The sequence below is a fragment of the Talpa occidentalis genome, unplaced genomic scaffold (genome assembly GCF_014898055.3).
Source record: "Talpa occidentalis isolate TD23 unplaced genomic scaffold, MPIMG_talOcc4v2.1 talOcc4.14, whole genome shotgun sequence".
NCBI lineage: Eukaryota > Metazoa > Chordata > Mammalia > Eulipotyphla > Talpidae > Talpa > Talpa occidentalis.
Genome location: NW_023601433.1, coordinates 20,823,771 through 20,847,302, shown reverse-complemented (window position 1 = coordinate 20,847,302; position 23,532 = coordinate 20,823,771). Strand labels below are relative to the sequence as shown.

Genomic DNA, 23,532 nt, shown 5'->3' with positions numbered 1-23,532 from the left:
TGAAGAATGCTGATTTTCCATTCATGGGAGTGGTTTTCTTTTATAAGCAATTTAATGTAGTTTTATGAGAGTGGATGTTAAAATACAAAGCAAATAAAATAGCTGGTGTGTGTATGTCAAAAACTGGAGAGGTGCAATGTAAATGACCAGGAAACACAGGAATAGATCTTTATCTAGTGCCCAGGTCTGAAACTCTATGATGGTTCTATCTCATATATATATATAAACTACATGAGATACAATGTTTGCTATAAGAACTTCTAGCAAATAATAGAGAAATATGTTTCAACTTAGGTTTTGCAACATATCTTAGTTCAAGCTGCTATAATAAAAATATCTTAGACTGCCATGCTTAAATAACAAACATTTATTCTCAATTATGGAGGCTGGCAAGTCCAAAATCAAAACTCGAGAAAATTCAGTGTCTGGTGAGGCTTCCTGGTCTCTAGACAACCATCTTCTCACTGTGTCCTCACACACTGGAAGGGTGGGGGGACTCTGAAGTCTCTTTTATAGGGGCACTAATCCCACTTAAGAAAGCTCCACTTTCATTACCTAATCCCTCCAAAAGGCCCCACCTCCATCATACTGGGTGCTAGGAGTCAAAATACAAATTTGTTAGGCGGGGTGGACACAAACCTTCAGACCGCAGCACCCCTCATGGTCTCTGGCTCCTGATTTAAGATGAACAAATGCAATCAATTGCGTCTCTGTGGTGACAGATTCTGCAGCTCACAGTGTGCCCCAAAAGAGCCTGAGACCCCCCTGGGAATTCCCACAATCTCTGTTTCTTTTTCAAAAAAGATAGGAGGTTTATCACTTTAACAAAGAAAAGTCTCTACTGTGCTGCTGTGGAATCTAACTCATAGAAAGAAATGACCAAATCCCAGAAAAGAGACACAAGCAAACAAACTAATAAAAACATGAGGCCTAGGCCCTACCCACTCTCGTGCCACCTCCCTGCAGAACTGTGCGGGTTTGGTGCCCCCTGCTGTCCTTTCCCCGCCAACGTCTGTGTCCAGTGTTCCTTATCCCTTGTGTTCTTTGTCCTGTGTTTCTGTGTCCACTGTGTCTGTATTCCCTTTGTCTTCTGTCCCCTGTGTGCTGTGTTTCCATGTTCTGGAAACACAGAGGTGCACATCCCAACCATGGTGGGTGGGTAGGATCACTGCAAAAAGAGCATTTAACAGTGGATGAGGACATAATCTCCAAAAATGCACCTGAAACAACAATGTAAAAACAACAATGTAAAATTCATGATGTTAAGAAAATCAAGTAAATGAAGGGGCCCCACATTACTGTTTTTTTTTCCACTACATTGACTATTGTGAGACTCAGAGTGTCAACAGCAGAAGCGGGTAAGTGTCTTCAGCTAGATGACCCAGGGTTGACAGGGTATGCTGAGAACATAATGGCGTTTGTGCCAGCCTTTGTGAGTATCTGAACTCAAACTGAAAATGGGGCTGGGCCAGTTCAATAATTTTTTTCAAAAATAATAAGCTTTTAGGGCCTCCCCTGGTGGCACAGCAAAGCTATGAAGCTGCCCGCAGCCTCTGCAGCGATGGTTCGATCCCCAGCCACCGGCGAGGGTCCCACATGGCGTGACAGACCTCTCCTGCCATGCCCGCTGCTCCCCTCAGCAGTGTATTTCATCAGTCTGCCTGTTCTGTTCCCCGCTCTGGCTCTGTACCCAGTGCTTGTATAAATAAATATTTTTAAAATAATAATAATAAGCTTTTATACTGAGCTAAGAAACACCATAAACAATACAAAGTGTATTTAATACAGACTAGGGGCAGCTCTTGAAAGGTTTTTCATCTAGGTAAAAAGGGAGAGGTAAAAACATAAAGAGTTAAATAATAGTAGTTATCCTTTATTGACCCAGCAGCCACCTTTCCTTATCTCCAATGTTAACTATACTGTAAGCGCATAATCGCCGGGTTACAGATGGGGAAACTGAGGCCCAAGGAGGCCAAAGAACACAGATCAGAAGTGGTATCATACCCTGATGTGCCTGACCCCAGACTCCCAGCTCTGTTCACGCACATCGCTGAGCCTGGTTTTGTTACATGCAAAGGGAAACTACAGCCAACTGGTGGGCTGCATGAACCCCACACTCACCTCGGGGGTCAGAGAATGGTAAGTGGGTGTGATGCAGGATATACAAATGCTTTATTTTTATATTTTTCTCTTATTTCAAAAACAAACTAGCTTTAAAACCCATATATAATTTATGGTATATTGTTAGATTAAAAAATAGTTTAAAATGCTAATGTAAGTTGCTAAGTGTGAGGAAGCATGAACGTATTTCCCTAAATCATAAACAGTATCATAAACCAGTGTTATCTCAATAATAGAATTTTTTTATTTTGTAAAAAGAAAAGTCAATATTTGTTCATTCCACTTGGTGGGTACTCAGCTGTTCATTATATTATTGTCTGTACAGCTCCATATATTTTTAAAATTTTTTCCTAAATTATATGCTTAAAGAAGAACAAAAGAGATTGGAAGAAAATAAGTATCCTCCAAGGACCTGAATACGAAATCATGAAAACCAGTCCCCCCACTTAGCAATCACATATGAGCTTGACTAAGAAACCACAGACTCGATCCATGTGGAGAAGATTCAGCTATTTACACAGCGGCTTTCATCTGGGGACCTCTGAGTCCTTCACAAACACAAATTAATTGCACCTCCTGTCACCTCCTAAAAGATGGAGCAGCCTTTTGCAGGTTGTTAAATAGAGCCTGGGGGAAACGAAGTGTCTTGTCTAACACCACTCCATGAGTTATGGACAAAACGGGGACTAGGGACTGAAAAGCCCAGCCAGGCCTAACGACCACCCTGAGGGTGTTACTGTTGAAGACAAAGCTGGAGCTTAGGCAGCTCCCGGTGCCTCGGGGTACCGTGCCTTTAAGGAGCAGCCCTTCCAGAGAGGTCAGCCTCTCTGTTCACATTAACTCATCTGAAAATATCCTTCACACACAAATAGAGCTCCTTTTCAGGGACAACCCAAACCACATCCTCTGGTTTTCATTTTCCATAACCAGCCTGCTTTGTTCAGCACTGAGCTCACTGGTAGAATCAAACAGCTCTCCTCCTCTCTTTTGCCCTTTCCCCCTCCCTCAGTGGACAGGGCTGGGAGGAACGCGAGGCCCTGGGAAGGGTGTGTTCTGTGCAGAGTCAGCACAGTCACCCCACCCACTCACCCCCCACCCCTCCAGAATCCCCTTTGGAGCTGTTCCCCCGGCAAGATCTGCAGTGGTCCTCTGGGACCCCATCTTCTCTTACCTGCTTACCTGATTCCCAATTGTGGGGTTGACAGAGGTTGACAGGGACACTGATAAGGTTCTGGTCCTCTTCATCTCTTCCTCAATTCCGAGCCTACTCACCCCACCTCCGTGGCTCCTGACTGCTGACAGCGATCATTCTAAAACACTAATCTGACCATTTTGGCCTCCACTGAAAACGGTGCCTCCCCACAGGCTGAGGATAAAGCACGTGGCAACCTGGCTCCCCCGTGTCCTCAACCTTCTCCTCCCTCTGCTCCCCACTTCTCAGAAGAAGCCTCCCAAGGGACAATCGCTCATGAAACATCCAAAGACTGAGTCAGTTGAGAAAGAGGAGTCCAGAGTTCAGTTCAAACACAGAGGGATTAGAAGGGCAGGCAAGTAGCAAGGCCTAAAGATTTCCAACCACAAGGAGTCCACAGAAGACGAGTGAGAAAAGCAAAGCCTGAAGCCCAGAAGCTAGCAGCTGAATTGGTTTTCTCTATGTTCCCTGCAAGCAAAGGCAGGAAAGCAATCAGGAGGACGGTGCCATCTTTTCAGGTCTTCTTTCCCAGGTGGAGTGGCCTTTGCCCTGGGTTTGCCACTAGAAGACGCTGGCAAGTTCCAATGAAGCCCTGAGGATGCAAAAGAGCCTCAGGATGCCCTTCAGGGATGGCCACTACCCCATCAGACCAGGCTTAGGCTCCTGGAGCACCCAGCACACTGAGATACCTGCATTAGGGAAGCACACAGGTGCCTGGTGCTTGAGATGGGCCTGACAGTCACTGACACTTTAGATGCACCTTGTGGCCTGGAGGGGCCCATGGAGTCTCTCCCCTGAGGGAGTAACGTGATGGGGAGGGAAGGAGGAGTTGTAGAAAGACCATTCTGGTAGCTGTTTGGTGCCGTGCAGGACTTTGGAGATTACAGTAGGATCTGGGGGAGGAAGAGGGAAAGACAAGAACCCAAATTGCAGCTGGGGAGAAGGAAATGGAAGATGAAAGGTAGAAGCAAAACATATTTGAAAGGACGCTGAATTCGGTATATTTGCATATTTGATACTATAATCAACGGGGGTTCACTGGAATTTTATAAAAAGGAAAACAATTTGATCAGAGCTATGCTGAGGAACTGGCCAAGATGTGTTTAGGGGGTTAGAGCAGGAAGGAAATGAAGTGAGATCCATCAGAAAGCTATGTATTTTATCGTAGAGTTCCTGCAGAGAGGGACCCTACTGGCACACGGTCCCATTCTACAGAGTGCAAGCTAAGTCACTGACTGTTAAATTGAAAAGCACATCTCAGGAATTCCAATTAAGATAGACATAAATACAAATCCAACTGTGCTAGTCCAAATATTCCTGTATTTACTGGGCCTGTTCCTTCAAATGCCAAAAGCATTTACAACTCTCTCAAGTCTGAATCTGTGCCATGTTGTGAGTTTAAAGAGGACCACATCTGGCTTTAATGACTATTGTCTAAAAAGAAACATATCTGGAGAACTGGCAAGGAAGGGAAAGCTTGTATTTGGGGAAAAGGGGGGAAAGGATATGTTTTATCTCAAACCATCCAGCTTCTATTTTATGAAACTCTCCATTGCCAAATGCATTTCAGGACTGGATTCTCACAAAGCTTACATATCACAGAAAATAGGGACCTAAAATGGAAAAACTTCCCATTTGTTATTCTGGTGTGGCAGATGGCCCTTTCCTGATATTCAGAGAAATGGCCTCTACTTTCAGAGAGAAAAGCCTATAAAACAATGAAGAGTTGTCCAGGATATGCATAAATGCTTAACCTCTTGCCCACAGGCATCAAACATGTTTATGGAAAATAAACAGCATTCCTGAGAGGGGACCAGGCCTGTTCATCTCCGTATCACCACAGTGCACGCAAATCACAAATGTCTCTAAATGTGAACTGTACATATAATCAGTTTAATGAGAAGTCTCAACTCTAGAGGTATATATATGAATTGGTTTTTCACACTGGTAAGCCTATGGGGTTTTTGTAGGTCAGCAGGAATCCAGGTACCCGCTTCTTATAGATACAGTAACGGCAGGGATGAGGTGAGTTTTTCATTTTAGACTGTTGCTGTGTTATACTCAAAACCTTTGGTTTAACTATGGGTCCTCATTGACAGATCAGACTGCACTAACATCAAGGGAATATATACATTCTATATACATAGTATCAGAGAAAGATCAGATATATATATACACATATGTGCCTAAATTTATATATATACATGCTATAGAATTTATTATATGCCAGGCATTCTCTTAATCACTTTGAAAATATTAATTCATTTAATTTAATGTCCATAGCAAATATGAGGTTAGGTACTATCATTATCTTTGTTTACAAATGAGAAAACAGAGGCACAGAGAGGACACTTAAATTACCCAGAGTCACCCTGAGATTAAGTGACAAATCAAGATTTAAATTCAATGTGTCTGGACCCAAATTCTGTGTCTTACCAGTAATCTCTGGCTTCATACTTGCCTCTTTTCTGGGTTATTACAATAATCTTCTACTTGATTTATGCTATTTGGAGTGATAAATGCTTGATATGCTTTGCAAGTCCATGTGTCCCATGTTTTAAGAATAAGAGTACTTCTCTTACAAATATTGAACTTAATGAGAATTGAAACATGATCATTTTGTCTCTAGTTCAATTCTGCGCATAGTCTGGTTGCTTACACATAAAATTTCTTTAAAGGAAAGGGTCTAGGGCCTCCCCTGGTGGTGCAGTGATTGAGTGCTGGGCTGCGAAGCTGCCCGCAGCCTCTGCAGCGCCGGTTCCATCCCCGGCCGCCAGCGAGGGTCCCACATGGCGTGACAGACCTCTCCTGCTGCACCTGCTGCTCCCCTCAGCAGTGTATTTCGTCAGTCTGCCTGTTCTGTTCCCCACTCTGGTTCTGGTGAATTCTCTCACCCTCCTGCACTTCTGACTGTACCCAGTGCTTGTATAAATAAATAAATAAATCCTTCAAAAAAAATTACAAAAAATAAAAGATTTAAAAAAAAAAAAAAAGGAAAGGGTCTAATGTAAAAACATCAAATTCCATTCCCAAAGCTAGCTGTTGGCTCCCTGGATGATCTCCCATAGTTATGAAAACAAGGTCTAAATCAGGGGCCTCCCTGGTGGCACAGGTGGTTGAGCACAGCTCTGTGAAGCTGTCCACAGCCTCGTTAGTGCGGGCTCCACCCCAGCCAGCTGGGGAGTTACCCACATGGCACGGCAGACCTCTCTAGTCTTGCCCGCTGCTCCCCTCAGCAGTATATTTTGTCTGTCTGCCCGTTCTATGAACCAAGATTCCTTAAAATAAGTAAATGGCCCATGGACTTTGGGCACCAAAATCTTTCCAACTGGGGGTGAGAGAGAGAGTGTACTTTCAAAGTGGCAAACAAGATTAAGCCTTTAAGCCAATCATTTCAAGAGAAACAACCATTTAGTGCAAGAGAGATCAAAGTACTACTTTCAGTTACAGCTTTGGTCTGTTCAAAGTACTTTACACCTACAGATTTATGTAATCAATTGACAGTTTACCAATTTTGTTGAACACCAAAGAATTCATATAATGGCAGTACAGTAGACTATAATAAAGTTAAAGTTTAAAATCCACCTGCAAAAACAGTGTGACTGAAAGGCAAAAACAAAATAAGACCTTAGAGTCTGACAGACCTGAGCCCGACTTCCAACTCTGGAGGCTATGTCATCTTGATCAAGCCCTTGAGTCCCAGTTTTGTTGGTGGTTAAATGGGGATCATTATACCTGCCCCAGGGATTTGATTTCCTTGTGAAAGTTAAATGAGCTAAGATGTTAAGGTATCTAGCACCATGCTACTGACATCATTCTGGCAATTTACAGACAGATGACTTAATGAAAATGGAGGAAAAAGTATATTCAATGTATCTATGAAGTACCCAATGGATGTGTACCACAATTCATGATGTGATAAGAAAACAGCAGACACAACTCACTTTTTTTTTTTAAATGACCTTTTTTATTTTTATTTTTTAAGATTTATTTATTTATTTATACAAGCACTGGGTACAGTCAGAAGCACGGGAGGGTGAGAGAATTCACCAGAGCGGGAAGCAGAGCAGGCAGAAGGACCGAAGTACACTGCTGAGGGGAGCAGCGGGCGGCAGGAGAGGTCTGCGCGCCATGTGGGACCCTCCTCCGGTAGCCGGGGAGCAGCCGCGGATCGAACCGGCACTGCAGAGGCTGCGGGCAGCTTCGCAACCCAGCGCTCAACCGCTGCACCACCGGGGAGGCCCCACAACTTACTTTTAAAGAGCTTACACTCAACTAGGAAGCCAAAATGATTCATTCAGCAGCATAAAAATTGTAACAAACCTGAGTCAAACACAAAGTGCTAAGCATCACGCTAACCACAGCAGGAAAGGGTCTTCTCTGATCCTCTTAACAACCCAATGAAGTAAGTTACTTGATAAGTAATGATAAGTTACTCTTATCCCCCTTTTCTAGGTGAGGAAGCTGACGCTCAGGGGATTCAGTTACTTAGTCATAGAGCTCACATATGGGTTTTGAACTCAAGCAATCTGAATCTATAAACTCTGGCATGCAAGGGCTAGTATAAGTCTCGGGAGCATCAGATAGAGATGAAGGTGGAGCTGGACTAATGACAGTCTTCTTGGGGGGGTTGAGTTGGGTTCTCAAGGAAAAATGGTATTTGAATGGGCAGAGAAGAGGAGAGAGAAAGCAGAGTTAGTGAATTCCAGGAGAAGTCTCTCACTGAAGGCTCCAAAGGATTGTGGGACCAACAGGGAGGTTTTCTGAAGGGAAAAACAAAAGCAGAAGAGGAACTCCTATACAAAATGCTGCTTGAAACCCAAAATTTTAGTTGGTCTTCATTAGAATAATGTCCCTTTCTTTCTTTTAAATTATGTTTATTGAAACCAAAATGAATATGCATACATTGTACAAAGAGGAAAAATGATGTAAGAATTATATAAAATATTAAAAATAATAATAAAATAAATTATGTTTATTGAGGTAACATTTGTTTATAACACTATGTTTCAGGGCCTCCCCGGTGGCGCAGCGGCTGAGCGCTGGGTTGCAAAGCTGCCCGCAGCCTCTGCAGTGCCAGTTCGATCCCCGGCTGCTCCCCGGCCACCGGAGGAGGGTCCCACATGGCGCGCAGACCTCTCCTGCCGCCTGCTGCTCCCCTCAGCAGTGTACTTCAGTCCTTCTGCCTGCTCTGCTCCCCGCTCTGGCTCTGGTGAATTCTCTCACCCTCCCGCGCTTCTGACTGTACCCAGTGCATGTATAGACAAAACAAACAAACAAATAAATAAATAAAACATGCCTCTATTAAAAAAAAAAAACACTATGTTTCAGCAGTATGAGTTCCTACCTCTACAGAAGTCCCAAATTTTTAAAGAAATTGCACCTTAGTTTACAAAATGCTTACACAAACTTCTCCCATTTGAGGATGGTGAGAGGTAACATTTATTAAGCAACTTATAATAAACCAAGAGCTGTACTAAGCTCATGCCAGCCTCAACACGACCTATGAGGTAGGTTCAATTACTGTTCCTCCCGGATGAGAAAACAGAGGCCAAGGTCAGCTAATATACGGCAATGGTAGGGTCTGACCCCAGATCTAACTCTGAAAGTCATCACTCAACTACACAGTCCTCAAAATAACCTATTTACCAATACTTGCAAGGCAAGCATTATTTCCATTTTTCAGATGAAGTAACTGAGTCTCAAAGAGAACAAATAACTCTACTTGAGTGAGTTGACTACAAATAACTAAGCCAAGTTTTGTGATACCTACTCTTCAGGGCCCTTCCTCCTTCCTGTGACTAGGTATATAATGGAGCTCCTCTTTAAGAAAGGAAAGCCTGGGCCTCCCCAGTGGCGCAGCGGTTAAGCGCTGGGTTGCGAAGCTGCCCTCATCTCTGCAGCGCAGGTTCGATCCCCGGCCGCTCCTCGGCCACCAGAGAAGGGTCCCACATGGCACGCAGACCTCTCCTGCCGCCCGCTGCTCCCCTCAGCAGTGTACTTCGGTCCTTCTGCCTGCTCTGCTCCCCGCTCTGGCTCCGGTGAATTCTCTTACCCTCCCACACTTCTGACTATACCCAGTGCTTGTATAAATAAATAAAAATAAATCTTTAAAAAAAAAAAAAAGAAAGGAGAGCCTGTTGGCCCTCTGAGGACTGAAGGAATCTCTGGGCTCCCTGAGCCCCACCCTCCTGGAGCAGGCTGCTGTGGCTGCAGCCAGGGCCACATGTTTGTGCCTGCTGGGCTGGGCCTGTTATTTCACTAGTTGGCCCTCCCACTGCAGCCTCTGCCAGAGGGCTGGGCCGGTTTTCCTGTCTATCTCTGCCGCAACAGCTGTGTTTTCAACAGGGAGAGTCTCTTTCTCGCCTCTCTTCGTGGGAGGAATGCACTCCAACTCCCCTTACTAAATACCAGGCTCCCCTGTGCAGCCCACTCAGGGTTGTGTGAGGATAAGATTAGGAGCTGGACACGCCCCTGGACTGTGGGTGGGCACGGAAGAACGGTGCTCGGGCTGTTGGCTGGACAACCTCCGGAAACAGGCCTCACCTAGGCAGCAGTGTCTCCTCCACTGGGGTCCAGGCAGTCCAGGCTGTAAACCTCGGCCAGAGGAGACGCTGTGAGGCTCCAGCAGGACTAAAGCGGGGGCAGCAGGGCTGTGTGAGCTCTAGAGGCCCAGTCCGGCTGCCTTGAAGTTCAAATGGAAAGAGGAAGGAAATGAATAGGGAAGGGACAGAAACAAAGCAAATAAAGAAAGAAACAAAGGAGGACAAACAGAAAATAATTTAGAAACAAAAGACTAACATGGGAGAAAGGAGGCCAGGGTCTCAGCCTCTGGTTAACAAATAATTTTAATTACACAAATTTTAATTTTATACAAAAGTGACTACACAGTGTACTAAATAGTATATTAGTTCTTGATACAAAATAAAAAGCATCCTTTTTTTCTACCCTCCTCCCAAGGGAGCAGAAGACTTCATCCTTACAGAAGTAGCCCAGATTTTCTGTCCAACTCCTGGGGCAAGCTGTGCCCTGGATGCTGCCCTCCCTGCTCTTCTGAGGCGAGGCACCTGCTTTCCTTCCTTCTCTCCCTTCACCCCCCTGGTGTCCAGCCCCATTCTAGCGTGGCCCAGGCAACTCGAAACTCACATTTCTTCTTCCACCTCACCCTTCCCTCCATCCTAGCTATCTCCCCAGCTCTGTTCGTTCCCATCACATGTTATTTAAACCCCCCCGCTTCCTGCCAGTGGTCAAAGTCAGGCTAAAAGCTTTCCTTTATGTTTGCCGGTGTATAAATTGCTTCTGAAAACACTCAGTGGTAAAGGCTATGAAAAGGGGATAGTCTTTTTTCACCCAATTATTTATGTAAAACTAAGAGGGAACTAGGCAGGGATGCTGGGTAATGACTGGACTAAATCCACCTGGTTCCCATCTGGCCTCTCCCCTAACTTTTCTTGGAGAAACAGCAACCTCCCTCCACCCCCAACCTACCATCAAAGGCTGCCCAGTGCAGGCTAGTGCAAGGTCACCCAACCAGGGAAAGAATTGCTCTCTGCTCACCCAAGCCAGAAAATCTCTAATTGCATGCAAGACAGGGTTTAGCCAGGAAGAAATGGGGGGGAACTTCAGATGAGAGGCTTCAGGTCTTGCTACACTGCTGTACCTTTCAGGGGACCTTGACTTTCTGCTCTTTTTCCTCCACTTCCTACATGTACAGTTTCTGCTAGGAGACTATCCACTGACAAGAAGCACTGTCCTTACTCACTGCCGACCGCAGTCACCAACCACTCACTTAATCTCACCAGACGTTGGCATGGGCCCCTAGTTTCCATTTCCTCCAACCAGTAAATGGCTTGATTCCCTCAGTTTCTGTGGACCCCAAGGAGACAGAGGGCTCAGTCTCCTGGATACTACCCACAACTGGTATCCTGAAGACCCTATGTTGGCAAACCATCTTGAACAAGTCCCAGTGGGTCTTCCGCTCGCCTGCCCCCTACACACATTCCTCCACACCACCCTCCTGGTTTCTCTGGGAGTCTCAAGCTTGTTTGCTCCTCTCTTCTACCTTCCTTCAACAGAATCACCTCTAACAAGAACTCACTCATCTTCCAGGTAAGTATCTCCTCACATTCAAGTATTTGCATGAAACATGATAGCACCTGAGCTGTGGAACGTGAGCTGTGGAATAGGAAAAATCTAGGCTCGAGTCTCTATACTACTGTCTGCTATGTGCATTCTCATATGCCACTCTACACCCACCGGACTCATCTATGAAACAGAAATGATAATAGTAATCCCTCATAGTACTGTTGCCAAGGCTAAATGAGATTAAATAAAATTATGTGAGAAGGAGCCTTAAAAAAGTTTCTTTCACACAGTCCAGAATGATATTATTATTATTATTACTCATGGCCATTTACTCAACACTCTTAAGTCCCCACATGAAGAAAGAATGAATACCTCCACCACAATGGAGGAGTCAGGTAAATAAATGATTGCATATATAACCAAGAAATACATATTTCTTACCCCTGTTCTTATTTATATATGGGGTCTGACACTGGTTCTTCACACAGTGCCCCTAAAAACTTTGTCATTTCCTGACACCGAGCTTCTAAATCCCCTAGAATTTCCTGGGTTATAGGAACATCTTTTGTTCTAATGAGGTGACCCTGGATAGGGGCTGGTCACCAGAAAGACTAAGGCATGATTAGAAGCTTGGAGATTTCAGCTCTGACCCCATTTTCCAGAGAGGGAAAGGGGCTGGAAAATGAGTTAATAATGGGTCGCAGTTATGTGATAAACCTCCTTAATAACCCCTAAAGCACAGGGTTCTGCAAACTTTCAGGTCAGTGAACACACTACATGCCAGGAGGACATACCCCAACTCCTGTGCCAGGACTCTTCTGGATCCCACCCATGTACCTCCTTATTTGACTATTCTCTTGTGTTCTGTATTATATCCCTTATAATAAGTCAGTGAATACAAGTCATTCCCTGAATTCTATTAGCCATTTTAGCAAATATTCAACCCAAGGAGGTAGTTGTAGAAAAAAACTATTTATAGGCAGTTGGTCAGAAGAACAAGTGACAGTCTAGGACTGCCATTTGGCCTATTAAGTGGGACAGGCTTATGGCATATGATGCCATCTCTGGGTTGATAGTGTCAGAATTGAATTGAGTTGTAGGACACCCAGCTGATGCCAGAGAATTGGTTGCTATGGGGGAAAAAAAAACACACATCTTGAGTCAGAAGTATTCTGAGAGTAAAGCAAAACATTGTGTATTTTTCCTAGTCAAATGCAAAGTGGAATTAATGAATTATATTATACATTAGTTATACATGAGATAGAAGCATCATGTGATCCAGGGAGCAGGCAGGCAGAATTAATCTTGCTCTTGAGGTGAGGGGGAACCTTGCAGCAAGCAACCAATCAGCACATCCCACTGGCTACAGGGTTTGGTGTAAGGGCAGACATATGACATAAGCAAGTCTAATCAGATTTCAGATCAGTTAGGGATTGCTGGGGTAAAGACATTCTCTCTTTATTTAGAGACATGAACAAAAGGACCAGGAGACTCAGAGAAAAAGAAACTTGGTACTTGTGAAATTGTTGACCTGCTGGATCAAGCCTTGCCTGAAGCTCACACTGATAATGGATTTCTTTAATCCAGGTGCAAATAAATCCCTGTATTATACAAACCATTTTGAGATAAGAATTTTATTTTCTTGATATTCAAGAAATGACCTAAAATCATGCATAGCAAGAATTATGGGTATAGCAGGGTTATAAAAGATGTTAAAACTAAGATGATATTAGAAGGTGTTGGGCTTTATGGGGGCAATAAGGAGTCCTCAAAATTTCTGAGGAGAGAAGGTAACATGATTGACTCTGTTTCAGGAAATTAACTCTGATGACAGGATAAGTGACAGACTAGCAGGAGGAGAGATTAAGGCCAAAAATGTGTTTAGTAATGAGTATGGGAAAAGGGCATTTTATCTTATATCCCCAGATGTCAACATTGCCCGGCGTGAAGAGGAGTAAGCAAGCAAAGATACTCCCGTGGCAACCCTTCTCTTATCAACAACAAAAGTCTTGCCTTTACTCCTAAGAGTGTACTGTATATAGCTGAGTACAAATCATAATATTTGCAATATCTCAGGAGACTATGCAGCTATTTTAGAAGTTTCAAAAATAAGAATGTTTTTTAAATTTTAAAATCTCAAATAGTTAATTTCAATTTTACTTAAATTTTTTAAACTTGCAATACTTTTAACAGGCAATATTTTTAAAAGCTGCAGGAAAGAATACACCCGAACAAAAAGCTATAGAGAAATGTCTCCAGTCTCAATAAATCACGGAGCTCTCAGTTCTCCTTCCTGGTGGGAACACCATGGACTCCTAGGCCCCCTGGCACCTGCCACTGTCCTAGAGTCTTCTGGAGCCTGTGGACAGTAAGGGGCCTCCGGAGTTCACAGGGTTCCATCCCTTAGAGCCACAAGGAAATGTAAATCTTTCCTGGAGCAGCATAAGCATCTTCATTTTCTCTTACTATACCCAGACGGAGCCTTCCTTCCCTGCTACCCTGGCTGCCCCAATCTCCTAGCACAGCCTTCAGCTGATGCCAGGGCAGCAATGGTTCCACACCCCTCGATGCCCGGCCACCCCCCTTCCCCCCTACCCTGCTCACAGTTTCCTCCTCCCCTGTGCTGTACCAGTTCATGATAACCTGGCTGTTCCCACTCTGACTCATTCCCCAGTCTTTCCCACAGGCAGACTGCCACCTGCATTCCAAACCAACTATTTAATTTACATAATTCCAATCGCTTTCATTGCCAGCTTCCTGTTTTTGTAAACTCCTGTACAATTTTTTAGTTTCATAAGAAACAAGAGTCCCGGCTCACAGTCACTGTCTACCAACCTAGTCCCTCTGCATCCAAGGAGACAGGGGAGCTTGCTTTAGAAATAGAAACTTCAAAAACACCCAGCGGTTTCCAATCTGGGGAGTTCCATTCGAGCTTTTGACTTCCCTGGTTACTGGCTTCCTGTTAACAGTGAGAAGTTTCAAGCTGAATCAGAGAAGAGAGTCGGCCCTGCAGTGATTCATTAACGTTGCTAATGACACCACTGCTGCCACCACCAACCATGGGCAACAGCTGCTTCTATGGGGCTGCTGTGGCCTCCATGTTTGCCTGACCCTAGGAGAGCAAGAAACTGAAGTCATCTTCCTGATTTTCTCTTCCAGATGGCGCAGCAGTAGCAGAGTGAGCACAGGCCAAGCAAGGCTGGCCTTGAGCTAAGGAGACCAGATGGGCGCTGAACCAGGGTGATTTCAGGGATACCCAGGAAGGCACCAGTGCTTCAAAATATCCTCCTAGTCTCCCCACCCTCCCTTTCCACAGGACCTACAGATGCTCCCTCTGAGCTTTTGTGTGTTTTTTGGTCTTTAAGATCCAAATACAGCTTAAACAGGCAACTCACAACCTAACATGATTAATGTGATGAGCTCACTTTGGAAAACACTCATCACTTGAGAAAAGATGGAAGAGATGCCAAAATGATAATCCAAAAGACTGCTAGGCCAGAAAAGAGAGGCAGGAAAGAGACCCAAATGTCATGTCTCAGCTTGCCCAGAACAGGACTAGCTGAAGGGTCAGCAGCAAGGAAATCCCTAGGTCTTTGCCATGACTCTATTTTGGGGAATTCTCTTGATTTCAAGATCCTCTCAAACCCACACAGAAGCTGCTTAACAAATACATGTATCAAAAAAAGGATTCCAAACCAAGCCTGTAAAGGGCAGGAATGGACACAGTGCAGGTTTCCTGATCCCATGCAGACTGGGTAAAGGAGGAGTCAGAGTCCTCAGTGGTTTTGCAGGTTTTTATTGGGGTTCAGTGGGTATGTGGCAGGCAGGGGTGCTGGGGGGATGGGAGGCTGGCAGTCCTCCCAGCCTCCAGCAAATCTTCACTCTATCTGGGCTCTCTGGCGTTCTCTGCTTCTGCTTTGGGCTTCTTCTTTCGGCTTCTACTCAGCTTCTACTGGCGTCCCCGTGACGCCACCCTTAAAAGCACAGTCTTAGCCCAGGTGAATCCCATCTACCTATGCCCACACCCTATTCCAGGTGCCCTCCATCAGGCATGCATTCAGGACCACAAGGATCCATTATCTATCCTGATGGCGGGAGGGCAGAAAAGCCTGACATTTTTCCTTACCCTACAAAGCCATAAGCATAACAATAAAGAAAGTTTATAGCCTTCTTACAGCTAGCATCACATGATTGTCTTATATAATCTTCATAGAAACCTAGGAAATAAAGCTTCGCCTATTCTAGGTGTAGAGGGTAAAGATAACTTCACAAGTAAATGTGACCCAGATTTTCTGACTCAAGGTATCGTAATATATCATGATATAATTGAACAATTTCTAGACTCAGTAAGACTTAAGCTATAATTGACATCACATAAACCTCACCATTTTAAAGTATACAATTCAGTGGGCTTTAGTAGATTCACTATGTTGTGCAACATCACCACTACTTAATGTCCATTTGCCAGCACCACAGGGCAGACATGAAAGACATGGGCAGACATGAAAGATCTACCCACAGTCTCAACTGTGGCTGAATGGGCCAATCAGACCCTCCTCAGGAACATGGGTAGAAGTCAGAAGACACCAAAGAGAAGGCAATAAGCAGAAGGCCTGAGGTACTAAGATGTTATGTTATGAGGTATTAAGCAGAAGGAAAGGTAAGACAAGGTAGTTATTCAATAACCCTTGTGTTGGCGCAGGAGATCAGAGATCAAAAACTTCCTTCAGCTGGTTAGACAAAGGAATGAGTCTTTGGAATTACATGAGATCTGGAATAACTTTTTTTTTTTAATTTTTTTTTTAAGATTTATTTATTTATTATTTATACAAGCACTGGGTACAGTCAGAAGCGCGGGAGGGTGAGAGAATTCACCAGAGCCAGAGCGGGGAGCAGAGCAGGCAGAAGGACCGAAGGACACTGCTGAGGGGAACAGCGGGCGGCAGGAGAGGTCTGCGCGCCATGTGGGACCCTCCTCTGGTGGCCGGGCAGCAGCCGGGGATCGAACCTGCGCTGCAGAGGCTGGGGGCAGCTTTGCAACCCAGCGCTCAACCGCTGCACCACTGGGGAGGCCCAGATCTGGAATAACTTTTCACTTCCCAAATTATGTTCTACTCTACATGAAAAGAGCATGTCCTGCTGCTTAGTTGATATCTTTTCCCCATGGATAGTTCACAAATGCCTTAAACTTAACCAAATACAAACTAAAATTCTACATTTTTGTCCTCAAAGTCAGTTCCCTTTTCTCTCCCCACCTCCACTCCATTTCTGTTCTCCAAACTCACCAGCCTTCTCTCATGTCCTTTAACTCACTCTTCTCCTCTTGTGCAGGGAAGTTACATGCTGCACCTTCTCTGGGACTCCTGCTTCCCTGACCATCCCCAGAACCCAGTACTCCTCCTGAGGGGCTCAGGGTAGGCTCAGTGCCCTGGAGTAGCCAAAGCTTCTCTCCTATGCTCTCAGGGTGGTACCAGGTACAACTTCCAACACTTACCATTGTAGCAATACACAGAGTGGGGTTCGTTCATTAACATCTCTATCCAGCTGGACTAAAACTTCACTATGGTAGAGGCCCTGTCTATTTTGGTTCATCTTTGTATCCCCAGCACCCAGCACAAAATCTGATACTTAGTGGGGCAAAAATATTTGATCAAAGAATGAATTCAAGTTGACTGGGGGCAGTCTTGGGCCACTCTCCCTAAGACTCCCTCTCCAGGATAAAGTGTATTGAGTATGATCAAGTTTGGTTACCACGTTGCTTGAGTCACAAGTAAAGGTTTGGCAAGAATGCAGATACAAAAACAGCAGATTCAAGAATGACAGTGGGTTTAATAAAGTAGTTACAACGTTTGGCCTATTCTATCATCACCTCTTCTCTGCTCTCAAAATGTACACTGAAGAATGACCCAAGTATGTGACATTGGCTCCCATCAGACACACATTCTCTCAGCCAAGTGAACTGAGAATGTTGGGAGGACAGAAGGATAAATTGGGAGGACTTGGTATGCTGAGAAGATGTGAGCAGAATTGAATTCTAACCACCGGGGCTAGATAACATTTCACAGGACCTGGTGATCTTTGAAATCCTGGATGAAAATGACATGATATCTAATTTTGAAGGTCCTTTTAATCAATTTTATCAATAAGGAATGTGAAATAGCAACACTGCTGATAATATATTCAAAAATTACATTACCACGGCTTTTGACCCATATCTGTAATAAGACATATTTTAAAAATCGACACAGGTGGCTTTTAAGGCTAAAAGGCTGAAAGACAGTATTACTGACTTTGCAGTTAATTTGAAGAACCACATTTGAATTATATTATCCTTTCTCACAGATCAATGTGTTCAAGCTTATTGTGTATTAAAATGCTGCAATACTGCATTTAATTTACATAGCATTTCAGTTCTGTGGTAGTAATAAGGACTCTGGCCTGTCCTTTGTGGACTGAAGAAGTTACTGAGTGTCCTACAGTGTGAGAGAAAAGAAAGGAATTTCATTATCTCCTCCACTCTACTCACCTCCAACCTCCACTTCCAGTCTTAGTTCTATCCTTGTTACTGATCTCCAAAAGTACATGGGAGGAGTTTGGCAAGATGGCAGCAGAGTGAAGATACCAGACTCCACTCCTACATATACTCACAATTAGACTGCCAAAAAACAAAGCAAAAATATTCCTGACAGGAAAATAGACTATATTAAGCATTGGTCTAGTGGAAAGGGATAGGAAAACCTTTAACTGAACAGTTTTGTAGTGATAGTGAGGCAGCGCAACCCACAAAAGGAAGGGGCAGCTGCTATGCAGAGCCCCCTAAAGTTGTTGACTCAGGTACATGCACATCAGCAACTCCTGAGACCTGGCACTGAATTGGTAAGAGAACTTAGAGAACTGCAGGGGTGTGGGTACAGAGCAAGGATTACTAGCTGGAACCTGAAGTTCTCAATATAGAACAGCTAGAATTTGCAGGGAGAAATAGGTTGGAGCACTGTTTTCTCCTGGGAGGCGACTACTCAAAACTTAGGCTAGGATATTCAAAACACCTGCCACCTCGCAGCAAAAAACAAAACAACAAATGAACCTTGAACAAGCAAGAGCTCAAGAACCTGTCAATAAAAGGAGAAAACACCACAGGATAAGGTTCTACACTGCAAAAAAAAAAAAAAAAAAAAAAAAACACCTGTGATCCCATATCTGCTAGATCTGTACCCAGCACTGCAACTAGTGCTTAAATATAGCCTACAGTAGAAGCAGACATGACACTATAAGAGACACTAAAACTGAAAAGCTGACCTAAAAGAGGGGATCACTGTGGATTCCCACCAGACAACTCTGGCACCCCAGAACAGTAGGAAGCTTGAATTCTTAAGTTTACTAGAGGTGATCCTTTGGTGCCCTACTGCCCCAGTCTTTTCTTGTACCTATTCCCCCTTGCCAGTACAAATCCTCTGATTACCTCAACAGGTGCAAAGATAACAGTCTGAAAGTCTATCCCTATTACAATCCATAAAAAATTTAAAATGAGGAGACAGAAGAACACACCACAAACATTGAGGCAATTAAGCCCTGAGCGGAATCGCAACCCCATGACTGAAGAGGAGTTCAAGGTGACAGCTCTAAGAACTGTATGGAACTCCAAAAAACAATAAAGTATATAAAACAGCAACAGAATAAAGATAACACAAAATATGAAGCAGCTACACTTAGAAATAATGGGGCTAAGAAACACTATAGATGGATTTTTATAAATACAATTGAAGGCCTCAATAGCAGACAAACAGAAGCAATGAAGAGAATTAATGAATTCTACAACAGTATGTCAAAGAACATTGTAAAGGGCAGGAAGTGCAGGTTTTCTGATCCAGCAGACCGGGTAAAGGAGGAGTCAGAGTCCTCAGTGGCTTCTGCAGGTCTTTTATTTAGATTTAGCACGTACATGGCTGGGGGGCCGGGAGGCTGGCAGTCCTCCCAGGCCCCAGCAAATCCTCACTCTATCTGGGCTCTCTGGCGTTCTCTCTGCTTCTCTTCTTCTCTCGGCTTCTGCTGGCGTCCCCATGACGCCACCCTTATAAACTCAGTCTCTCAGCCCAGGTGTACCCACTTCAAGTGCCCACCATCAGGCATGCATTTGGGACCACAGGGTTCCCTCATCTATCCTAATGGCGAGAGGGCAGAAAAGCCTGATACTTTTTACCTTACGCTACAATCCACCCCCTCAAGGTTTTCTGCCATACAGTCTATATGTTTCTCTTGGCAATAGAACACTGCAGCCATGGCCCACAAAAACAAATAATATACATCACAATAGATCAACAGAATACATAAAATACAACAGAACACAAATAATTCCAGGCAGGGCACCATCCTAGTGGCAAAAGACAATTATTGGCACCAGCAAATGATCCACCAAATCTGCTGCCAAAGGCACTGTTCATACGAGGGAGGGGAACCACTCACGGCAATCTACTGTCAGACACCAGGAGCCATCAGGCTTCCTGGCCTTCTCTGGCTGTGGTCTCAGCCACAAGCCACACACCGCATCCACCCCCAGGATGCACTCACTCTGGGATTGACGATTCTATATTGTTGGGGGTAATCACCAGCCCTCAGGGTTTCTGTCTGCTGTCGCTCCAACACTCAGCTTTCATAGCCACCAATGCAAAACGCAGACCCCTGCACTCAGGCCAACCCATTGCACAAGAACATGGGTCGGGGATCCAAACTCCACATGCGGCCTCTCTTGGGTCCCCTCTTTGGCTTGGGCTCCACCCCAAGCCATGTTCCCCTCCAATCCCCCAAGGACAGGTTCCTCAGCTCCTCACTCTCACTCGACAACAAGCAGGGCATCACCCACCGGTGATTTTATGAGACTCACTGGCCTTCCTCAGCTTACTTAGTGCTTAACAGCCACTCAGAGTTTCCCAAACTTAGCATCAGTGCCAGCTTTTGCCTTCTCAGTTGGCTTTTCTCCTCTGCCTAGCTGCTGGGCATACACAGGCTGCTTTTGGCCATCAAGGCCCACTGGCCACCCCCAGATTCCCATCTCCTGGGGTGTACAAACAATAGCATCCTCCCTCAGGGTCCCAAAAACTTAACCTGCCAAGGTTCCTCTGCCTTCTGGTGGGATTATCAGTCCAAGTCCATCAGTCCAAGTCCATTAGGCCTCTCCCTGCCATCAGCACTGGTGAGCTCTGAATCGTGGTCCTCTCTTCCCCGATGATTCTTGCTGCCTCAAGGGTCATTGGCTGGTCCTCTTAGGCCGTCTCCACCTCCAGGCCTGGTGTTATCCCGTAGCTCCTGGACCTTGTCCACCTTCTGTGCTGCCATGGCGCCTCCAGCGCTGTCACAGGCTCGTCTGCTACTCCTTAGTCCCTCCAGGTCTTCGGAGGGCTCCAGTACCCATCTGCATGGATCATCCTGCCAACTACAACAATTGTAAAGGACAGGAAGTGCAGGTTTTCTTATCCAACAGACCAGGTAAAGGAGGAGTCAGAGTCCTTAGTGGCTTTTGCAGGTCTTTTATTTAGATTTACCAGGCATATGGCAAGCAGGGGTGCTGGGGGGCCAGAAGGCTGGCAGTTCTCCCAGCCTCCAGCAAATCCTCACTCTATCTGGGCTCTCTGGCATTCTCTCTGCTTCTCTTCTTCTTCTCTCAGCTTCTGCTGGCGTCCCCGTGACGTCGCCCTTATAAACTCAATCTCTCAGCCCAGGTGTACCCACTTCAGGTGCCCACCATCAGGCATGCATTCAGGACCACAGGGTTCCCTCATCTATCCTAATGGTGGGAGGGCAGAAAAGCCTGATACTTTTTACCTTACGCTACAAACACACAAATAAACAATGTAGAAAAAAATTTTAATAGTCTAAAGCCCTTTAGAATACGTGAAGAGAAGTAATATTTGTATCATAGGAGTCCCAAAAGGAAAAAAGAAAGAGAAAGACATAAAAATTTTAAAGAAATAATTGTTGAAAATCATCTCAATATAGGAAACAAACCAGATACTATGATCCAAGTGGCCCCAAGAGTCCCAAATAAAATACCATACAAACACACACAAATGCACATTATACTAAAGCTGTCAAAAATAATGACAAGGATAAAATATTTAAAACATCAAAAGTAGAAAGGGTGGGCCTCCCTGGTGGCACAAGGGGTTAAGCACAGAACTATGACGCTATCCACAGCCTCTGCAGCATGAGTTCCATCCCTGGCCAACCAGGGAGCTACCCACATGGTGCAGCAGACCTCTCCTATCTTGCTGCTGCTCCCCTCAGCAGTGTATTTTAGTCAGTCTGCCTGTTCTGTTCCCCACTCTGTCTCACCCCCTGCAACTCTGGCCTGTACCCCAGTTCTTGAATGCATAAATAAATAAATCTTTTTAAAAAAAAAAAAGTAAAAAGGGTAACTGTAGGGAAAATGGAGTAGCTAAGGCTCTTTTTCATGTTCCCACTGCTAGTCTCTATGGCTGCCACCTGTGGCCTTGCTTTCCTCCAAGGTTTCATAATGGGTTATTGCAAAAAGCACTTGGGAGCAAAAATATGGGGCATGTTCACCTGTAATTATGGACACCCTTGCTGAGAAGTCAGAGAGCACTGGGTGCATGTACCTATAAGTATGAATGCCTAAGAGAGATCATAACAGATAAGAGCAAGAGATTGAGAGGGAAAATCCAGATAGGAGTCAGAGAAGAAGCATGGAGATCACTGGGGCTGGAAGACTTGGTTGCTGCCACCTCCCAGTCTCCCTGCCTCCTTCATGCCAGTCTCCCTGCCTGCTGGCCTGCTTGTGTACCCAGTCCCCTGATTCAGCACTGTCAAATCTACCAAAGACTCCAAGATCTTTTATCTATTTGCCCAAATCAACAATGAACCTGCCCAGTCTGGGATGGTTGCACAACAGTAACCTATAAAAGAACGCCAATCAGACTGTGAGCAGACTTTTCAAGAGAAACATTACAAGTATGAAGGCACTAGAATGAGATATATAAGGAGTACTGAAAGAAAAATAGTGCCGACCTAGAATACTTTACCCAGCGAGATTAACATTCAAGAGAGAGGGAAGAGTAAGGAGTTCTGCTGAAAATCAAAACCTAAAAGAATTTATCAACACCAAGTCACATATGAAAGAAATTCTAGAGGCGTTATTATAAAGCAAAAGAACAGTGAATATAAAGGCAACAGATATATGAATCAATTAACATGGAAGAGTAGGAGAAGGAAAAGAATAACAATGTGGCCCATCAAAAAGAATCAGAGACCAGGGCCTCCCAGGTGGCGCAGCGGTTGAGCGCTCGGTTGCGAAGCTGCCCGCGGCCTCTGCGGCGCCGGTTCGATCCCCGGCTGCTCCCCGGCCACCGGAGGAGGGTCCCACATGGCGCGCAGACCTCTCCTGCCGCCCGCTGCTCCCCTCAGCAGTGTACTTCAGTCCTTCTGCCTGCTCTGCTCCCCGCTCTGGCTCTGGTGAATTCTCTCACCCTCCCGCGCTTCTGACTGTACCCAGTGCATGTATAAACAAAACAAACAAATAAATAAATAAATAAATAAAATGCCTCTATAAAAAAAAAAAAAATAATCAGAGACCAGATTAATCAGTGAGTCACACAAATAGTTCCTCACATACTAATCTCAGTAGAACACTTAAACAAAAGTAATACATTTTAAAAAAAAGTAACACATAAAACAATGGAAATTGAACCTAGACAAAGCATAAGAGGAAGACTTAAAAAAATGAACCCCCCCCCCAAAAAAAAAAATGGCAGCAAGCACTTATGTCTCAAAAACCACCTTAAATGTAAATGGCCTGAATTCACCAAAGATGAGAGTGGCTGAAAGGACTGTGAAACAAACAACCTCTGTTGTTTATAAGAAACTAATCTTACCAACAAAGACAGCATAGACTAAGAGTTAAAGGCTGGAAGACAGTTATACAGAAAAATGACAACCAAAAAGATCAGAACAGCTGTACTTACATCTGATAAAATAGATTTCCAATTAAGAAAGGTAATAAGAAGGGTCTCCTTGGTGGTGCAAGGGGTTAAGATGCAACCTATGGGGCCTCCCTGGTGGTGCAAGGGGTTAAGCAATGCACTATGAAGCAATCTGCAGCCTCTGCAGCACGAGTTTGATCCCTG

The 23,532-nt window shown here is 44.6% G+C and overlaps 1 long non-coding RNA gene across 1 annotated transcript in view; it reads right to left on the bottom strand.

Moving 5' to 3' along the window:
• Positions 1-19,260: 19,260 nt before the first annotated feature.
• The window catches only part of LOC129145726 (uncharacterized), a 52,532-nt gene continuing 48,260 nt past the window's right edge, over positions 19,261-23,532 (bottom strand). Inside the window, exon 3 of the long non-coding RNA XR_008551705.1 lies at positions 19,261-20,825. This is a non-coding gene — a long non-coding RNA (uncharacterized LOC129145726). The remainder of the gene's footprint in view (positions 20,826-23,532) is intronic.